Below are 19616 nucleotides of genomic sequence, written 5' to 3' on the forward strand. Positions count from 1 at the left end.
GGACCAGTTTACGTATTAATATCCGTCGTCCTAAGCATTGCTCTGTGGACTACTTTATTTCTGTGAAAACTTGCTCATTTTGTTCAAACTTCATCTCAAACTGGGTGTGCATACCACTTGAACTCTTTCTAGGAAGCATACATAAGGGTGTTACCTTAATATTGCTGATACTGAGGGTAAAACACAAATAGGATGGTAAACAGTGGTTTTGAAAACGTTTCCGTTTAAAATAACTTAGGCTCATTCCGCACATGCAGAATAATGCACTTTCAAACTGCTTTCAGTGCTCTTTAAAGCTGTGCGGAAGAGCAAAATCCACTTGAAAACAGTTATGAAAGTGGTTTGAAAACGCATTATTTTGCGTGTGTGGAAGGGGCCATAGATTTTGACTTCAGGAATGAATGGGGGTCGGTGAGTTTTCATCATAGGCCCGTCACACTGCTGCACAATGGAATATCTTCATTAATTTGGTTTTGGGGGAACGGAGGTGAGAGACTTATGTTTAGATGAGCTTCCTCGTGTGCCGTATACATTTCCCAAGATCCTCTGGAAGCTAAATGAAGCTCTCCGATTTCTTTGCATGAAAAACTGTCTACCTAAATGTAGATTCTGTTAAGTGAGTTTTGTTTATTTTAGAAACAGATTAATAGTCCAGCTGAAGCTTTTAGGTCTGATGGCGGCTTCTTCTAGGCCAGGGGTAGGGAACCTTTAACACTCAAAGAGCCATTTGGACCCGTTTTCCACAGGAAAAGAAAACACTTGGAGCCGCAAATTATTTTTGACGTTTAAAACAAAGATAACACTGTGTATATTGGGGTTTTTTACCTTTTACTCCGCTTATTCTGAGAAGCACATGGATGCGTCCGCCCTGCTGCCTGCAGGGCGGGCAAGGATGGGGCCAGCGGCTCGGCCTCGCCGGCCGCCGGGAAAGCGTCCGCCCCACTCCCAACGGGGCAGGCAAGAGGGGAAGCCCACGGCGCGGTCCAGCCGGGCGCGGGCAGTTAGTGCGCCCACCCTGCTGCCTGCAGGGCGGGCAAGGATGGGGCCGGCGGCTCGGCCTCGCCGGCTGCCAGGAAAGCGTCCGCCCTGCTCTCAACAGGGCAGGCGAGAGGGGAAGCCCACGGCGCGGCCCAGCCGGCCGCGGGCAGTTAGTGCACCCACCCTGCTGCCTGCAGGGTGGGCAAGGATGGGGCCAGCGGCTCGGCTCGTGGAGCCGCAGTGCAAGGGCAGAAGAGCCGCAGGTTCCCTACCCCTGTTCTAGGCTGTAGCGCCCCCTCCCTCCATACACAGCAACAAGCTTTAAACAGATGCCTTGGGTGTCTGCCTTATGTTTGTAAATGTGTTCCCAGCGAATCAGCCAACAAAGACCATTGTGAGCTGGCCTGTCCCAGCAGAAACTTTCCAGGAATGGGGATGAATCATTCTGAATAAGATTAGAAACTGAGCATTTTGGGGGGTAGCCAGAATGTGCTGGAAAGACCTTGCAATCGGAGAACGTACCACGCTTCCCATCTGTCTAAGAGTATCTTCGCAGCCAGCCACAACATTTACACATGGTTCTACCCTGGAGTTTTACATAAAATCCAGCCATAATTCTCTCAGTCGTTGCAGAGCGTATGTGTGGTAAATGCAATTTTAGAATAATGCCCTCTCCAAATCGAATGTCGTCTGGTCCGTGTCTGCCGCCATATCACAGCCGAAGGGAGAGAGATTTGGCCTGCTTGCAGTTGGTAAGTCTTAAAAATGAATGGGTATGCTCTATTTCCCCTGATTAAATGTTAAAACCCCACTAATTAATCAAGTGATTAACATTGATTAATTTGCCAATCCAACTGATTAAAGGTTACTACCATGGCTTTGTTGGAAGCATTTAGTGCGGCTTCGCTTTTCATCCAGGAACGGATAAGGCAACGAAGAACAAAATAGGTGCATTGTTTTGGGGGGTTTCTTGGTATCTTATTCCTCTGTTGCTATAAGGCAATATGTGAATTAAGTAAAGGAAATAAAAACAGGAGACCCAAATTATAGTCAGGATTACATTTTTGGCGTTTTTACCAAACCCAAGTTTGATTTTAAGGGCACTTTTTATAATAAAAGTCTACATAAGTCTGGTGGTTGAATTAGTAGGCAATAAGCATACAAATCTGCCAGGTTCAATACTTATAATACATTTATTTTCCTAAATTCAACAACGTCTGCTATTAGAAATGCTTGATAAAATTCAAATTCAGAATATAAATTTGATTCTTTCGTGAATGGCTTGAAAGAAATTGCTGGAGACTTTCCTCTCAGATTTGTCTCAGTCAGTCTATACTGCTGTCCATTTTCACTGTTTTGTGAAACACTCTGTTTCTTGCTCACCTTGTAATGTGGTATAGGATAATAGCCAGTGGTGGGATCCAAAAATTTTAGTAACAGGTTCCCATGGTGGTGGGATTCAAACAGTGGCATAGCACCAATGGGGCTGGGCGGGGCATGACGGAGGCGTGGCCGGGCATTCTGGGGGCGGGCATTAATAATTTCTCTGTTACTGTAAAAAACTCTTACTGTAAAAAAAAAGTTCCTAATTTCCAGCTGGTATCTTTCTGTCCATAATTTAAACTCATTACAGCAAGTCCTATTGTCTACTGCCAACAGAAACAACTACTTCTTCTCTAATTGACTGCCTGTCAAATACGTAATACTTTCAAATACTTAATTTTGTTTCTAGAAATCAAAAGAAGGATACTTTCCTTAAACAAGGAACTTTACCATATTTCTAAAACATGTTTTTAAAACAGCCCAACAGGGAGAATTATCCTGTTTTCTACCTTCGCTAACCAGCCACATAGGAAACAACATGACTTTATGATTTGTGGACCTAATGGGATTTCTAACGGAAAAGCAGACCCGATTAGTAACCCCCTCTCGGCACACACAGATAATTAGTAACCCACTCTTGGGAACTGGTGAGAACCTGCTGGATCCCACCTCTGATAATAGCACTATGAGGATGGTGTGGAATCAAGAATATGTTACAGTTGTAGGTGACTCTACTGTTGTATATTCAGTGCACCTTTTGTAGCCTCTGGATGCCTTTGGAATTCTGACATAGGATGATGGGTACAGGTGCAATATGGTTGCTGTAGGAGGCACAGTCACACACACAGGAAGCCCAAGTGTAGAGGAGAAGAGGAGTAATTTTTTTTAAATACTCTGGGAAAGGGAAGCGAGAAAGAATAAAACTGACACGATGGTGGCTGTTGCAGCTGAGAAAATGTTGTTTTTAATCTGCCCAGCCAATCAGAAGCCCTGCTGGGCAAGAATGGCTCCTCCCACTTTCCAAAAACATTTGGGAAGCACCAGGAGAGGTGTTGGCAGACGTCATGGCATCCATGGGCACCATGTTGGGGAACGTCTGCTACAGATCTAGAGGTGACATCTTGTCTTTTTAAGAGCTTCAGAAGTTTTGTTGTCATGGCAGTTGGATCTGCCACAGCTGGCATTGGGGTAGGTTTAAGGCAGTGGTGGCGAACCTATGGCACGGGTGCCAGAGGTGACACTCAGAGCCCTCTCTGGGCACGCACAGAGTGCCCCCCCCCCCTCCGTCTAGGCTGGCCTGGGCCACTTGGCTCGATTATTAGCATTAAACCTAAGACTAAGTTTTGGGGAAGCAGTATAGGTAACCCTGTTAAGCCCTGTTAAACCCCACTGATTTTCATGCGAAGAACTAAAGCGCGATCCTTTACCTGGGAGTAAGCTCGGTTGCTGGCAATGGGGCTTGCTTCTGATTAAACCCTCCTAGGGTCATGATTCACCAGTTGGAAGAGTTGCATGGTTGCTCCAAAGCAAAGCCACCGACTACCACCAAGCTTACTCCTGAGTAACGCATGCCTTGGAGCCAACCGTTTTTTTCTAAACTAAAACCTCAGTATTCAGGTTAAATTGCTGTGTTGGCACTTTGCGATAAATAAGTGGGTTTTGGGTTGCAGTTTGGGCACTCGGTCTCGAAAAGGTTCGCCATCACTGGTTTAAGGGGTCATGTGCTGACCAACAGGAACTGCACAATGTCTTGCAAGTGAAGGAGGAAGTGTGGAAGAGTCAACTGAATGCAGGGGATGGATCCCCTCTTTCCCAATACCCCTCCCTCCCTGTCCCCTTTCACCAGCTTTCCCCTCACAATCTGTTGTTTGCACACAGCATGTGCTCCCGCACAATTGGAAGGATGTGGTACATTCATCGTGGGATGTACCGAAACAGACAGGATTGCCCATTGGAGACAAAGAGAGAAGGCCCGTTGGATATAACAGGAGCCAGGGTAGCCAATTGACTTGCAGGGGCTCCATTGAAGTACATGTAATCACCAAAAAAAGTTGCGAAGAACATGCAGAATGGATTTTGGGTGATGGTCACGAGGCCCTGAGAGGTGGCTCCAGGATTGGAATTATGACCCCCTGGGAGTTGCGTAAATGTTCTGGTACTGGAATGAGAAGCCAGAGTAGAAGGACAGTCTCTGGAATTAGCATGAGTGTTCTTTGACTGGAAAGATAGGACCCAGACTGGAATGGCAGTCCCTGGCAGTAGCAGAAATGTTCTGAGACTGACATTATGCCCCCCCCCCTGCAATGGAATGAGGGGCCCCCAGAAGTAGCTGATACGTTCTGCTCCTGCAGTGTTAGCACCCAGAGTGGAATGAAGATCCCTGGGAGTAGCAGAAGTGTTCTCAGTCTGGAATGACATGTACCCAGAGTGAAATTGTAGCCCCTGTGACTGAAGGCAGTGTTAAGGTTTTCCACTGTAAGGTACATGACTATAGGTGCAGAGCATTGATTTCAATCGCAGTGGGTGTTGTTCCTTAGACCAGTCATTCCAATCCCAGAACAGTTCAGCTACTCCCAGTGTTACCCTAAGTAGCTGGGCTTTACTTTAATTGGGGGGCACTAGTGGGAGCCAGCTAGTGAGAGAGGGAACTGAGATCTATAGCCTATGCATACGGGAATTGTCCCGGGGAAAACTCAAAATATTCAAGCTGTTGTAAAATAAACAAGTTTTTTTATTAATAATAAAATAATGAAGAAACAAGGAACGTATTCTTAAATGTGTGCACACACACATACACAACGTACAAGAACTAGCAGAGAGGAGAAGGGTGCAAGTTGGGTTTTAGGGACAGCAGTCTTTACTAGTCTTGAAGAGGGGGACATCCAATGAAAGGAACGCTGAGAAGGGAAACAGTCAGCATTTCCCAGAGCACAAGAAGAAGAACCCACACACAAGTGGGGAGCGGGGGTATGCACACGAATCCAGAATACACACACAATGAATGGCCAAAGGACCAATATTTGAGGATTCTGAGGCAGTATCAGATAAGCTGGCAGGAAAGACAGATCAAAGAATTTATAGAATTTCTGGGATTAAGACCATAAGATAGTAGAGGCTTTGATATGCATCAGGATGCAAGAGAATGCTTTGAACTATTTTTCTTGGCTATGGATCACTGGCTGTGATGGATACGAATGAATGCTGAGATGGGGAATAAATCAGAATAGGAAAGGCTGACTAGGAGTGCCAGTTCATTCACTTTAGGTGAGAAAATAGAGATTTAGTTACCGTTTGTTCAGCCAGGCACTCATTGAGCCGTTGGAAAAGGACAACTGTCAACCACCTTCCTATCCAGGCTTGACATACAAAATGAAGCCCAAAAATCCTTGAGAGGCATCCATTTTGTATCCAATATTTTCTAGCTCTTATGATAATTCTTGTTCTCTATGCCATTTTTGGCACTTCTAATGGGGGAGGTGTCCAGCCACTTATACCAAGGGCTGTCATTCCAATCCCAGAACATTAGTCAGGATGTGGTGAGTGTGTGATCTGTCCTTGGGAGGTGGCCGCCGGATGCTTCTGGCTTTCTGCCTAGGATGGGGATTTTTGCTTGTAGGCTATCTCTACTTGCCTGTGTGAAACTATGCTTTGTTTATTCTGTATTGGGGGGAGCGTGAAATGCCACTGTGTAAAATCTACTATCAGATCTACTACAGGCATTGCCTGTATCTGACTATGACTGCCAGCACAATAAAGAACTGAGAACGGTTACTTGGGCCTGGGCTTTGCTAGTTCGTTGCAACATTTCTGCTGCTCCCAGGAACCATCATTCCACTCTGTGATTAGTCATTGCAAGCCAAATACTTCTTCTACTCCCAAGGACTTTCATTGCAGACTCAGAACTTTTCTGCTGCTCCCAAAGGCCATCGTTCCATGCTGGGACTTGGCATGTTCAGTCTATGCTGGTAAGGACCAAGAATTCAAGTACCTCTGCCTATACACCTGTGAGGTGCTCTCTTGGGCTGCCCAAACCCTTGCCTTCCTCTATGGTCCTGGCTCCTACCCGGTTCTTTCCCTGCTCACCATCTTGCCATCCATTGGGCGTCCATCCATCTGAGTGAATCGGATGGGTCGCCTTCCACCACACTCGGGAGCATGAGACAGTTCGAGCACCCTGAGTCAGCAAAGGCCTGGACCATCATCCGGGTCCCCACCGCAGAGTTAGTTATTACCATGGGAAGCACTATGGGCCCCAGATCCGCACTCACCCTTTCTGGTGTGCCCTGCAGCTGGACCTGGCGATGGGCGTCATCTACACCAGGTCTCGCTCATTTCCTGCCAGCAGTCCCCTCCCGCCATTCTAGCCTGCCTGCTGCTTCCTGCCAGCTCCCAGCGCCTCTTCTCTGTTGATTGGAAAGGGAGAGATGCAAACCCAGGCCTTCCTTTGAGCCGCGTGCAAGCCGCTGGTGGGCCGGGCAGCCACAGTTGTGTGCCTCCCCTGCTCAAACTCTGGAGTCTTCCCTACAAGTGCCAGGTGAGTGTGAGGCTGGTGTGCCAAGGAAGTCCAGAGTGGAGGGTCCAAGACAACATTTGTTAGAGAGCAGTTGACACTGAAATGAAATTCTCTTACACAGTTGTACTCTAAGGCCTTACGCGGCTTGGGACCCACGTACCTGCGGGACCGTCTTACCCCATATGTCCCGAATCGGTCTCTGCGTTCGGCAGAGGCCAACCTACTGGTGATTCCTGGCCCCTCAATGATACGGCTGGCTTCCACTCGGGCCAGAGCCTTTGCAGCTCTGGCCCCCGCCTGGTGGAACGCTCTCCCACCAGCTGTTCGGGCTCTGCGGGATCTGGTTGAGTTCCGCAGGGCCTGTAAGACAGAGCTGTTCCACCGGGCCTTTGGGGAGCCTAGCCGTTGATAGGGGCCCCCTCCCTCCCTCTCCTCCTCTCCTCCCTCTCCTTTATTATAACATCAAGTGGATCCACCGCCTCATCCCCCCTCTGGGGCTCTGGGTGAACTGAAGCTGGCGCCATCTTGTTTTAATGTTAATTTAATGCTAAGTTTAATAATGTTGTATTTTTAATAAGATAGGGTTTATTACTAGAGCCATATTAACTTATATTTATTGGATTTTAATTTATTATTGTGCTCTGTTATATGTTGTTCACCGCCCTGAGCCCTTCGGGGGAGGGCGGTCTATAAACCCAATAAATAATAATAATAATAATACTTCTCAGAATTATCAAAACCGTTGATTACATTCTGGGGTGATTTTAAATTGCAGATCAAATCCCGAGGAAATTAATTTAAAAGATAAAATTCAAAATCTAGCCGTGACTTTCAGCCCTAATAAATTGGGCATCTTTCTGTTGCTTCTGTTTAATTATTTTTAACAAGCTAGCATGGCCTAGGTCTAGGAGAACCATGTTTTACATTTGATATATGATGAAGACACCATGCAACTGCGTTCTTTTCCATGCCAAAACAAAACACTGTCCAGTAATTATCAACCTTTGTACTGGTTTACCTATAAAGTGAAAAGTAATTAGTGAGAATTGCTTAATGGCAGCACTAGACATAGACCTTTGATGCTAAGTTTGAACAATTTCTCACTCATCCTTAATTTAGGCCAGGGGTCTGCAACCTGCGGCTCTCCAGATGTTCACAGATTCCCATCAGTTGGCCATGGTGGCAGGGGCTGATGGGAATTGTAGTCTGTGAACATCTGGAGAGCTGCAGGTTGCAGACCCCTGACTTAGGCTTACTGTATAATTTTGACCAGTCACCTTTTTTTTCTAAACTACCACCAAGGGGTCTTTTGAAATATTTGTTTATTTTCTTTTTTGTACCCTGTCTTTCTTTGCAGCAGTGGGAAAGGAGGCCTGGTGATACTCTCTTGCCCAGGACCTACAAAAACCTGGAACCAACCCGATCTGCTACCCCCCCCCCCCCTCACAACACTGATGCTCTGTAGGAAAGGACGGTGGGTGACTTCCACTGCAAATCTGCTGGTGGGAATAAAGCTTTGCCACACAGCTGTAAAAGAAACAGGGATTGCATGGAAAAAATGAACATAAGAACATAAGAACTAGCCTGCTGGATCAGACCAGAGTCCATCTAGTCCAGCACTCTGCTACTCGCAGTAGCCCACCAGGTGCCTTTGGGAGCTCATGTGCAGGATGTGAAAGCAATGGCCTGCTGCTGCTGCTGCTGCTCCCGAGCACCTGGTCTGTGAAGGCATTTGCAACCTCAGATCAAGGAGGATCAAGATTGGTAGCCGTAGATTGACTTCTCCTCCATAAATCTGTCCAAGCCCTTTTTAAAGCTATCCAGGTTAGTGGCCATCTCCACCTCCTGTGGCAGCATATTCCAAACACCAATCACACATTGTGTGAAGAAGTGTTTCCTTTTATTAGTCCTAATTCTTCCCCCCAGCATTTTCAACGAATGCCCCTGGTTCTAGTATTGTGAGAAAGAGAGAAAAAATTCTCTCTGTCAACATTTTCTACCCCATGTTCACAATGCAGGTGCTGTTAAACTTGCCCCTGGATCAACACTGTGAATTTATACCATACTCCTGCAAATAATTGTTGTATTTAATTCTAGCTGATCGTAATTAAGTGTAGTCATTATAATTAAATTATAAGGCATTCCATTTATTATTGTGGGAAGCTTTTTCACTGAATTTATTTAGTGGCGTCCGTCCTGCAATTTCAGGAGATTCTCCCAATGCTTTATTCACTGGCAAAAGCTGAAGATGAGTTTCACAGCAGTTGAGGTTCAGAGCTTTCCCTGGCATTTGTGTTTGACTAAAGTCTTGGAAATCATTGTCAAAAAGACCCCTAAGAACCCTTCCCTGAAAATAAACTTCACTGAATAAAAAGGGGTTTCTCCGTTAGACCTGCTTAGGATTGGTCCCATGAAAGAAACCTGAAGATAGGTTTTGTACATGTTCTGTTGGACGCCCACTGTATTCATTCCTGTAAGAGTGCTTAGGAGAAACAACTGAAATCAAAAGGGGTCCTCCATGAATGACCAAGAGAAGTCCAGTAGAGTTGAGTTCCATCTCTTTTATGCAGGCATTTGAAACAGTCCATTATCAAGTCTGGGACTGGAGCAGGTTCCCAGTGTGAGCCAGACATGCGGAGAACGTTTGGAGAACCCAGGAAGCACTGAGACTCGCCCCTTTCGGATCACAGATCCGTTGTATACTTTGAGATTCGCAGCAGTTGTCATTCACGTAGAGCACTCATTTTAAGTAGCTGGCTCGCTTCACAAAACATGTTTGGGATTCTGAGTTGTGTCCCAGACACTTGCAGTGGAATTTAAGCAGAGTTAAGACAATTGACGTCAATAATTTTATTTTGCCCTGGCACCCACAGATACTGATGAGAAATGGATCGTTTCCCTCTCCGCTCCTCGGCTTCTGTTCTGTTCAAGTGGCTGAGCCTCATGGGAAGACCTTGAGACTGAACTGAGGCTTAAATGAATTCACTCCAACATAGGCTAAGTCCCCACACTGCCACCAAAAGGGCTCGCTTCCCAGACAGGAAAGAAAGACACAACACAAATATGTATAGATAATCAACTTTATAGGCTTCCATAGAGGCAGCCCTAAAACACCCACCTGATCTCATGGGGGTCTATCGACACATGACGCTGTTTCAGGGTCTGCTCTGGGGCCTGCCCTAGAGCTAACCCGGAGACAGGCTAATGTGTAGGGAAGTCCTGTGTTGAAAAGGAAGGCAGTGCAGAGAAGGCAAAAAACCTGTGTCCACCAGGGCCAATTTTGGGCCACAGGGAAAAATTCCTTCTCGGCTCCAATTCAGGCAGCCAGCTCTAAGCCTGCACTGTCCAGCTAACATGGTGGGTGGGGCGCTTTGGCCTTCTAAAGCTGGGCCTGACCTTACCTTGTCAGGCCTCTCTAAGTCCCAGTTTTCCATGAGGTGTTTCACACCTGTTTGAGTGTCACCACGGGGAGAACAATGGACCTGCTTGTGAGGTAGGGGCGGCTGCGGTGGTTGCCTTGGTTACTGTGCGTCCCTTCCCCATGATGCTCTTCCAATTGAACCTGCAAACAATGAGAGGGACTTACATGAGAACCGGAAAAGAAGAGATCTGTGTTCATCCAATCAGCAAGAGGGGATGGAAACCTCTCCTCAAGGGGGCTTTGTCTTTGGCAGTGGTCATTGGGAACAAGGAAAAATAATACCTCCAACACTCTTCAAAGGCCCTGCCTCCCTGCTGTCTCTGCCTCTTGGAGCTGGAAAGAGAAAGGTCTTCTGGGGAATGACTGCAAAAGTGAAGGGGGTCTGGGGAAGGTGGCCAGCATCCCCTTCAAAATCCACTCACCGAGCGGTTTCTGTATTCCGGCCATTGTTACCTGGCCTGGATAGATGATACTGACCATGGGGGTTTGGGTCTAGAAGGGTCAAGGGAGAGAGACAGAAGGAGGGTCCAGACAGAGGGAGACAGAGAAAATGGGAGGGGCTCGCTTGGAGAGCGAATGCCAGTGCTGGCAGAACTGGCTTTGCTCTTCCGGTACTTCAGTGCCTGCTCAATAAACGCTACTGATCAATACTTCAGAGTCCGTTTGTTGACTTAAGGGTCAGAGACCTAACAATTATATGTTCTCAGCAGTTTCCCCTCCTCCCCTCTCAAGTGAAATAGCTCCCAGGGAAGGAAAAGGCCAGGGAAAAGGGACGGAGGGAGAGTGGTTTCACTCTGACACATTCAAAAAGGCAGATAACATTCATTACTTGATAACTTTCTCAGGCCGAAAGCATGAGAATAAATTCCTACAAAGAACGTGGTGGGACTCGAGTTAACTTTGGCAAGGGTCATGACATTTCTGCCTGTAACAAACCAGTAAAGTCCAGTCAAAAGCAACCGTGTTAAGTTCTTTATTGAGCTGGCATTCTTAGTCGGAAACAGGCAATGTGAGAACTGAAACCCAGATCTCACCCAAAGATCCTCTTTAAGGAGATCTTTGGCACTGTTGGAGGCGGTGGTTGCAGACATTGTAAAAGAGCAAAGGTTTTTGTTGCAAATAACTTTTTCTTCCTTACACAAACTGTGATATTATACCTGCCACAAGGGAGGACAAGCTCCTTATTTTAAGAGGGTCCTTTATCAGATGGTGCTAGCACCCAGGTATTATACAGACAAACAAAAGGGAGGACTTGCTCCTTATTTTAAGAGGGTCCTTTATCAGATGGTGCTAGCACCCAGATATTGCACAGAAAAAGGGAGGACTGACTAGGCAGGCAAATACACAGGTGGCTGTAGGTCACGCACCTTATTTTAGGAGGGTGTACCGTTCTAGATGGACTCACACAGATAGGAAGTGAAAAACTGCCTCTTCAGGTGAGAGGGGTTCACTACCACAATGTTCTGTTGGTTGAGTTACTGCCAACAGCAACACCCCTTGATGCTAGCCACACAATCAAGGATCTGTGCGCTAAAATGTGGATGCTTGTGCAAAACACTTGAAAGTAAACTTTCTGACAGGAAGGATCCTTTCCTATCGTGGGTCTCTTTCAAGAGGCAGGCCTCTTTACTGCGGGCTTTTAAGTTGCAGGAAACGTTTTAAAATATCCTAAAAGTAGTCTCCAAGCTTCCCTTGGGCTGGATAGAAATTGCTGATGTCGCTTTAGTGCAGACAGCAGCGAATGAGCAAAGCAGGCTGGATGTCTTTTACGGACAGACAGCTATTAAACACAGAGATGAGTGAGGATGCCCCTTCCTGGAGGGACAGACTCATGAAACAAGGGCTGCCTGTATGTCTCTTATGGACAGACAGCTCAGAGAACACTTATAAGCAAATGGCTGGGGTCTTAGTTAAAGACAACAGCGAGAGAGCAGGAGCACAGAGGCAAATGTCCTGACTTGAGCTAATCAAAAGCTCATCTATTGTTCTAAGTACCTGGGACAATGGAGTCAATTGCTCTTAGATTAAATCAGGAAGCACAGAATGGCTTTATGCAGAGTAACTCTTTGGAGCCTCCACTTAAGTTATTCAAATTTGGCCGAGGCATCAGATTAGGAAGGGATTGATTGGTTTTAGGAAAAGTGTATCAATAGGTTGAGGAAATGCAAGAAAATGACCATTTGTTGCAAAGCCATTTTCTGAAAAGGTGTAGTGAAATGTAGCATCAGATACAAAGGAGGTTTTCAGCGTCTATTGTGTCAAAGTAGTTCAGTGAGGTGTGGTAATCAAGATCATGTCCATAGTTAATGAGGCTTCCAGATTCACTGGAGTAACTCATTCATTGATTTAATCTTGCTAAACAGACCTTTTGCCTGTGGCCTGCTTCTAAGTGGACACACTGCTACATACAAAAATATGAGAGGTGGCTTCTGCAAATGTAGTTTAACAGGAAAATATTCTGAAATAATATATATTGGGGTGTCAAGGGCAAGGCTAACACATTCTTAGTCAGAAACAGGCAATGCGAGAACTGAAACCCAGATCTCACCCAAACGCTTATACAGGGCAACAGACAGGCTCCTGCCAAAAGAGTATAAACAAGGCAGGATTTCACACAGAGTTTCACATCAGGCAAGCAAGCAAGTGAAAGATAACCAAAACAGTAAAATTCCCCTTCCCGGGCGTTAAGCCAAAAACCTCCGGCGAGAACTTATCCAAGGTCGGACTACACACACACATCCCAACCTTACACTGCCCTCCAAAAGGTACTTTACCTTGGATCAGGATAGAGTGGATAGGATTTATGAAAAGCCTGGGTTAATCGCGAGGCACGCACATGGGAAGAATTGACCTGTTCTTGTTGTCCTGCAACAAAATGCTTCCAAGACACCAGATATTATTGGAGGAGGAGGAGGAGGAGGAGGAGGGAGCTTGTAAGCCACCTTGAGTCTTGTTACAGGACAGAAAGGTGGGGTGTAAATCACAACAACAATAACAACCATAACAACTCCTCTTCCTCTGTCTTCTTCTTCTCTTCCATCTTCTTCTTCTGGAAAGAGAGAGGTCTTCTGGAGAATTACTGGGAAAGTGAAGGGGGTCTGGGAAAGGTGGCCAGCATCCCCTTCAAGATCTACTCACCGAGTGGTTTATGTATTCCGGTCATTGTACCTGGCCTGGATGGATGATACTTACCATGGTGGTTTGGATATGGGGGATTGGATCTAGAAGGGTCAAGAGAGAAAGAGGGTCAAGAGAGAGGGAGGGGCTGCAGAAGGAAGGAAGAAGGTAGGGGGGAAGTGGGGGAGGAAGGTCAGAAAGGACACTAAGGACGTCGCCTCTCCTAGAAGAGGTGTTGCCCCTCCTCGTGAGAGGTTGCTGCCTTTCTACGGGAAGCTTGATGAAGACTTGAGGAGTCTGAGCTGGGGCCAGAAGTGTTGGCATTTTTACAGCAGTCATATGATGACCTAGGAGGACATGGGGCATTGTGAGGTCAGCTTGCCTCCATTGTGACTGGAGGAAGAGGCTGGGCAGCCCTCTGGCCTCACCAGTGTTGAAGCAGTTTAATGGTTGAAAACCAGTGGATTCCAGGAAGGCTGGGAAATACCTCTATTCACTCACCCTCCCAGCTTCTCCTGCACAAAGCTCAATGTCCTCCCAGAACTGTTATCAGCTTTAGAACATAAGAACAAGAACCCATTCTTTCCCAAATAACATAGTAATGCCCAGTACAGCTATAATGACTTTTGGTCTTGAAGAAGCCTCAGGTGGCTTCTTTTAGCAGGTTGTCTTTTAGCAATATCAGAACTGTCTCCTTCCAAAACAGGGAGGGATAAAATCCTTGGATCATGGCAAAAGCAAAGTCTCTGTGGATTCCCATGGTTTCTACCTACAGACCATGACTGTCTTGCCTCCCCCCGCCCCCGATCCCACTAGAGGTAAAATCCCTTCCGAGGGATTTCGGTTGGATCCGAAACAATGTTTTTGTGAATTGTCGAAGGCTTTCACGGCTGGAATCACTGGGGTGCTGTGTGGTTTCCGGGCTGTATGGCCGTGTTCTAGCAGCATTCTCTCCTGGCGTTTTGCCTGCATCTGTGGCTGGCATCTTCAGAGGATCCTCAGGACGTCAGGAGAGAATGCTGCTAGAACACGGTCATATAGCCCGGAAACCACACAGCACCCAAATGTTTTTGTGATTTTCGCTTAGTCATCACAACCACCCTTTGAGGCAAGTTAGGCTACGTGGTGAGCAGGGATTTGAATCCAGGTTTTCCTGGTCTTAGCCTGACAATATAATCCCTGTATCTCACTGTCTCACGTAGAAACGACAAGCCGGGCAGGCCATGTGATAGGGATTTTCCTTTGGTACATGAATGAATAAGCAGTGGTATATTTATATTCCCCCCTTCTGCAAAAGTACTCAGGGCAGAGAGCTTCTAGAACTGGCTTTGTTCCGGTCTCAGTCACATGCACACTATCTTGAGCTCCTTTGAGGGTAAAAACAGTATCATGGAAATGTGACATTTGCTCACCTGCAGATTCCTCCTTTGCTAAGGTGACCAGCCGTCCCGCTTTTGGCGGGACACTCACGCTTTTCCGCAATGTGTCCCGCGTCCCGCGGGGTTTTAAAATTGTCCCGATTAGGCAATGCGCTCCTGCGGCCGCGTGCGCCTCCTGTGCTGCTGCACTGCCTTCTGGGGCGCTTCCCTGTTTCCGGCGGGAAACAGGGAAGCGCCCCAGAAGGCAGTGCGGCCGCGCAGGAGGCGCACGCGGCCGCAGGAGCGCACTACCTTCTGGGGCGCTTCCCTGTTTCCTGACCGGGGAGCGTTGCAAAAGGCAGTGTGCTCCTGCGGCTGTGCGCGTGCGCCCCCCGCGTTACAGTTGTAAAAACCTGGTCACCTTATCCTTTGCCCAGATTTTTGTAGTCGATCATAAACTGAATCCATACATGGTACCTCTGAGGTTGGTGGGTTCTGAGCTTATAGGCTTCCGTTTTGGGATGTGCTTATAAACGGAGCTGCCAGCTAAAAGTGGATGCTTATTACACAGCAGTGGCAGAAAAGTGAATGACTCACACATTATTTCATGCTTTGTTGTGACGTTCAGAGGGAGCACTTGTGCGCCTCCATTGCCTCAAGGAGGAGGGGTTCTTCTCATGTGCGGAACTATTTTTTCCACACTGTTTTATTTATTTAGGAAATGTAAACGCTGCCTTTCCAGAGACTTGCTAAAGTCTCCTCGCAGACTAAATACGCAAAAGCAAGAGTATAAAAACAAGCTACCAGGCGACATGAAGCTGCCTTTTAAGGTCAATATTGTCTACTCTGATGGGCAGCATCTCTCCAGGGTGACAGAGAGGTCTTCCATATCAGGTACTATATAATCTTTCGAACTGGAGATGCTGGGGGTTAGACTGTAGGCCTTCTTCAGGTCTAAGGCCCCTTCTGCCCATGCAGAATAATGCACGTTCAGTCTACTTTCACAATTATTTGCAAGTGGATTTGGCTGTTCCGCACAGTAAAATCCAGCTTCAAAATGCATTGAAAGTGGATTGAAAGTGCATTATTCTGCATGTGCAGAAGGGACCTGGCAGATTATTTAGTACTGAGTCACAGCCCCTCCCCAAGTAAGGGGCATAGAAAAAATAAATAAATCAAATTTGAGCAGCTAAAAATGATTTCAGTAAAACAGTCTCTAGGCTAGGAACAGGCCATTAAAAACAACTGAACAATTCAGCCCCTCAGTGAAATGTCTATGTGAAAAGAAACATTCTGGACCAGCACCTGAAGGACAATAAGATAGGTACCAGATGAGCTGCAAGGCAGAAGGCACCCCAAGGGTGTGGTACCACCAGTGAGAAAGCTCTGACTATGGCCACAGCCCACTTCACCTTTAGGAGGACTTCCCCTCTTATTCCTTCATTGCTGAGTTTTCTCAACAGTCTCTGGGGGCATTCATTGAAAATGCTGGGGGGAAGAATTAGGACTAATAAAAGGAAACACTTCTTCACGCAACGTGTGATTGGTGTTTGGAATATGCTGCCACAGGAGGTGGTGATGGCCACTCACCTGGATAGCTTTAAAAAGGGCTTGGACAGATTTATGGAGGAGAAGTCAATCTATGGCTACCAATCTTGATCCTCCTTGATCTCAGATTGCAGATGCCTTAGCAGACCAGGTGCTCAGGAGCAGCAGCAGCAGAAGGCCCTTGCTTTCACCTCCTGCATGTGAGCTCCCAAAGGCACCTGGTGGGCCACTGCGAGTAGCAGAATGCTGGACTAGATAGACTCTGGTCTGATCCAGCAGGCTTGTTCTTATGTTCTTATGTTCTTAGGTAGGGAACGCAGTCTGCAAGTCCTAGGTCAAGTATCTTAATTTGGAGTGGGGCTGGAAAGTACAGGAGGAGGTGCTCTTCAGGAAATGACTCAGTTGTGAGTCATTTCCACTTTCTTTCTGTGCCACTCTTTCCCCTCCTTACTTTAAAGGAGAAAAATGTGCTACCAAGTGACAAAGCAGGGGACAAGCGATGCTTCTTTTTCCAAGAGAGTCTCTTTGCTTGGAAGAGAGATGGTTGCTCACGTTGTACGTTCATCCCCATTTTTGCTTTCGGTTAAATATATTTTGCAGGCTTCTGTTTTGATTTGAAAGCCTGCTTGTCGGCAGGGGACAGTAAGACACACAAAAAAAAGAAAATGTGTGTGTACATTACAGGAAGCTTTTCCTCCCGCTCTCAAATAATTTTCTTCAAAACGAATGCCCGTCTCCAGCTGTAAGAATCATGTCTGCATTTGTACGGGCTCTGGCCTACAGTCTTCTTACAGAAGTTGGTCAGGTCACTTGGGATTTAAAGCAGAGATCTGGGACACTGGTTCCATTTCAACAGTTCGCTCAAGACAGCTTCTCTGCCGGTGCTGAGTTGCTTTTTACCTTGTGCCACGTTCAAGGTAAGATTCCCACTGGAATGTTATCTGGGACGGTTATATTTCTGACTCATTGGCACTTGTAATTAAACTTGGTAATTATATTCATAGCGAGGCATGGAGTGTTGTAAATCATTCCTCTCCTGTTTCCCCCCCTTCCTTCTCTTATTTTGCACATTTCATTATTTTTTTTGTCGCCATCTGGTGCGAAATGGCTGTTTTTCTTGCAATGCACACTGAACATTGCCATCTGGGCAAAATTATTTGCCCCATTAATTGCAGAAATGTGTGAAGGAGCAAAAAAAACACACCCCAAACTCACTCGACTACAAACTGGCGGGATGTCTGGCTAAATGAGATCCAGCCCACTCCCGAGCGTCAGAACTTGCACAGGGCTTTGACGTTAGGGGATATCTATTTTAATAGTCTCTCTTCTCATTGGCCTTTGCGCAGGGTTGAAAAATAGCTCTCTGCTTGACTCTGTCCCAAAAGGAAGGCCTGAAAAGATCTGAGTACCTTTTTGCAAATGAGAAATACGTTTGTGTGAACATTGTGATGCTGGGTCTTTAGGCAATTGCTTTTATGCCTAGGAATCTACTTGAGGTCTAAAAGAGGCTCCCGGCTTTGCGGCACAGGCTTCTGAGGGCCAACAACCAGTGTTGTTCCACCGGGCCTTTGGAGTGTCCAGCCGCTGATACGGTGCCCCCTCACTGCTCTGTGCCTTGGTGCGGCCGTCCCCCCTTCTGGGGGTAGGTTTTAAATTGGGGTTGGACGCCTCTTGTTTATTTATGTATTACTGTTATTCGCTGTTTTATGAGTTTTAAGTTATTTTATGGGATGGAGCCTATATATTTGTATTTTGTATGACCGCTCCTGTCTGATGTTTAGATAGTGTTGTTCACCGCCCGGAGCCCTTCGGGGATCGGGCGGTATATAAATTGAAGAAATAAACAAACAAACAAACATGGTGTAATGATTAAGAGTGGTAGACTCTAATTGGGAGAACCGGATTTATTTCCCACTCCTCCACATGAGCAGCACCCTCTAATCTAGTGAACTGGATTTGGTTCCCCACTCCTGCACATAAAGCCTGCTGGGTGACCTTGGCCTAGTCACAGTTCTCTCAGAATTCTCTCAGCCCCACCTCCCTCACAAAGTGTCTGTTGTTGGGAGAGGAAGGGAAAGAATTTGTAAGCCACTTTGAGACTCCTTATAGTTGGGAAAAATGGGGCATAAATCCAAACTCCCCTTCTCTTTACTTGTCAGTGAAAATCTTTTCTAAAAGAGGCATTTGCAATGTAATTTCAGTTATCTGGAGGTCAGAGGAAACTCAGCCCATGTGACCCTGACGATAGCAAGATCTGTCCAAAGTAATGTTGCCCAACTTCTGACTTTTCTCACAGCTTATGATGCTTTCAGTGGTTGGGAAATGTAGTCCCCTGTTCATAAACAAGAGTATTTCCGCAGGCATCTAGTAGATTTGAATGTCATTCAGGCAAACTGGCTAAGTGTGTCACAGAGATACCTCATTAAAACACCTTACAGAGAGTTACTCTAGACTAAGTGTATTGAAATGAATAGGCTTAGACTGGAGTAACTCTCCTTACAGTGGCGTAGGAGGTTAAGAGCTCGTGTGTCTAATCTGGAGGAACCGGGTTTGATTCCCAGCTCTGCCGCCTGAGCTGTGGAGGCTTATCTGGGGAATTCAGATTAGCCTGTGCACTCCCACACACGCCAGCTGGGTGACCTTGGGCTAGTCACAGCTTCTCAGAGCTCTCTCAGCCCCATCTACCTCACAGGGTGTTTGTTGTGAGGGGGGAAGGGCAAGGAGATTGTCAGTCCCTTTGAGTCTCCTGCAGGAGAGAAAGGGGGGATATAAATCCAAACTACTACTACTACTACTCTTCTTCTTCTTCTTTCTTCTTCTTCTTCTTCTTCTGATCGCTCTCTTAGGTTCCTTCTTCTTCTTCTTCTTCTTCTTCTTCTTCTTCTTCTTCTTCTTCTTCTTCTTCTTCTTCTGATCGCTCTCTTAGGTTCCTCCTCCTCCTCCTCCTCCTCCTCCTCCTCCTTCTTCTTCTTCTGATCGCACTCTTAGGTTCCTTCTTCTTCTTCTTCTGATCGCTCTCTTAGGTTCCTCCTCCTCCTCCTTCTCCTCCTTCTCCTCCTTCTCCTTCTTCTCCTTCTTCTTCTTCTTCTTCTTCTTCTTCTTCTTCTTCTTCTTCTTCTCGCTCTCTTAGGTTCCTATAATGGCAGTCACCTTTCTGTGAGACTGTCAGGGGCAGTACATGAACCAAGGAAGCTAATGAAGAGCTTCTGGTAGAAGAAGCCCTGTTCACTTCTCTTGGCAAGTTGGCCCGGTTTTGTTTTGTTTTTGTTTTCAATGGCAAGGAAAAGCAAGGCAGAGTAGAGAGCTTGGTGATGAAACTCAGGTGACAGAAAAAGAACTTTTTCTGGAGGATGGCAGT

At 46.5% G+C, this 19616-nt stretch overlaps 1 protein-coding gene across 1 annotated transcript in view; it reads left to right on the forward strand.

The window, feature by feature from the left end:
* Positions 1–19616, forward strand: part of POU6F1 (POU class 6 homeobox 1) — a 47402-nt gene that overhangs the window by 15968 nt on the left and 11818 nt on the right. The gene's annotated exons all lie outside the window — the stretch shown is intronic.

Source organism: Sphaerodactylus townsendi, linkage group LG03 (genome assembly GCF_021028975.2).
Source record: "Sphaerodactylus townsendi isolate TG3544 linkage group LG03, MPM_Stown_v2.3, whole genome shotgun sequence".
NCBI classification, from domain to species: Eukaryota; Metazoa; Chordata; class Lepidosauria; order Squamata; family Sphaerodactylidae; genus Sphaerodactylus; species Sphaerodactylus townsendi.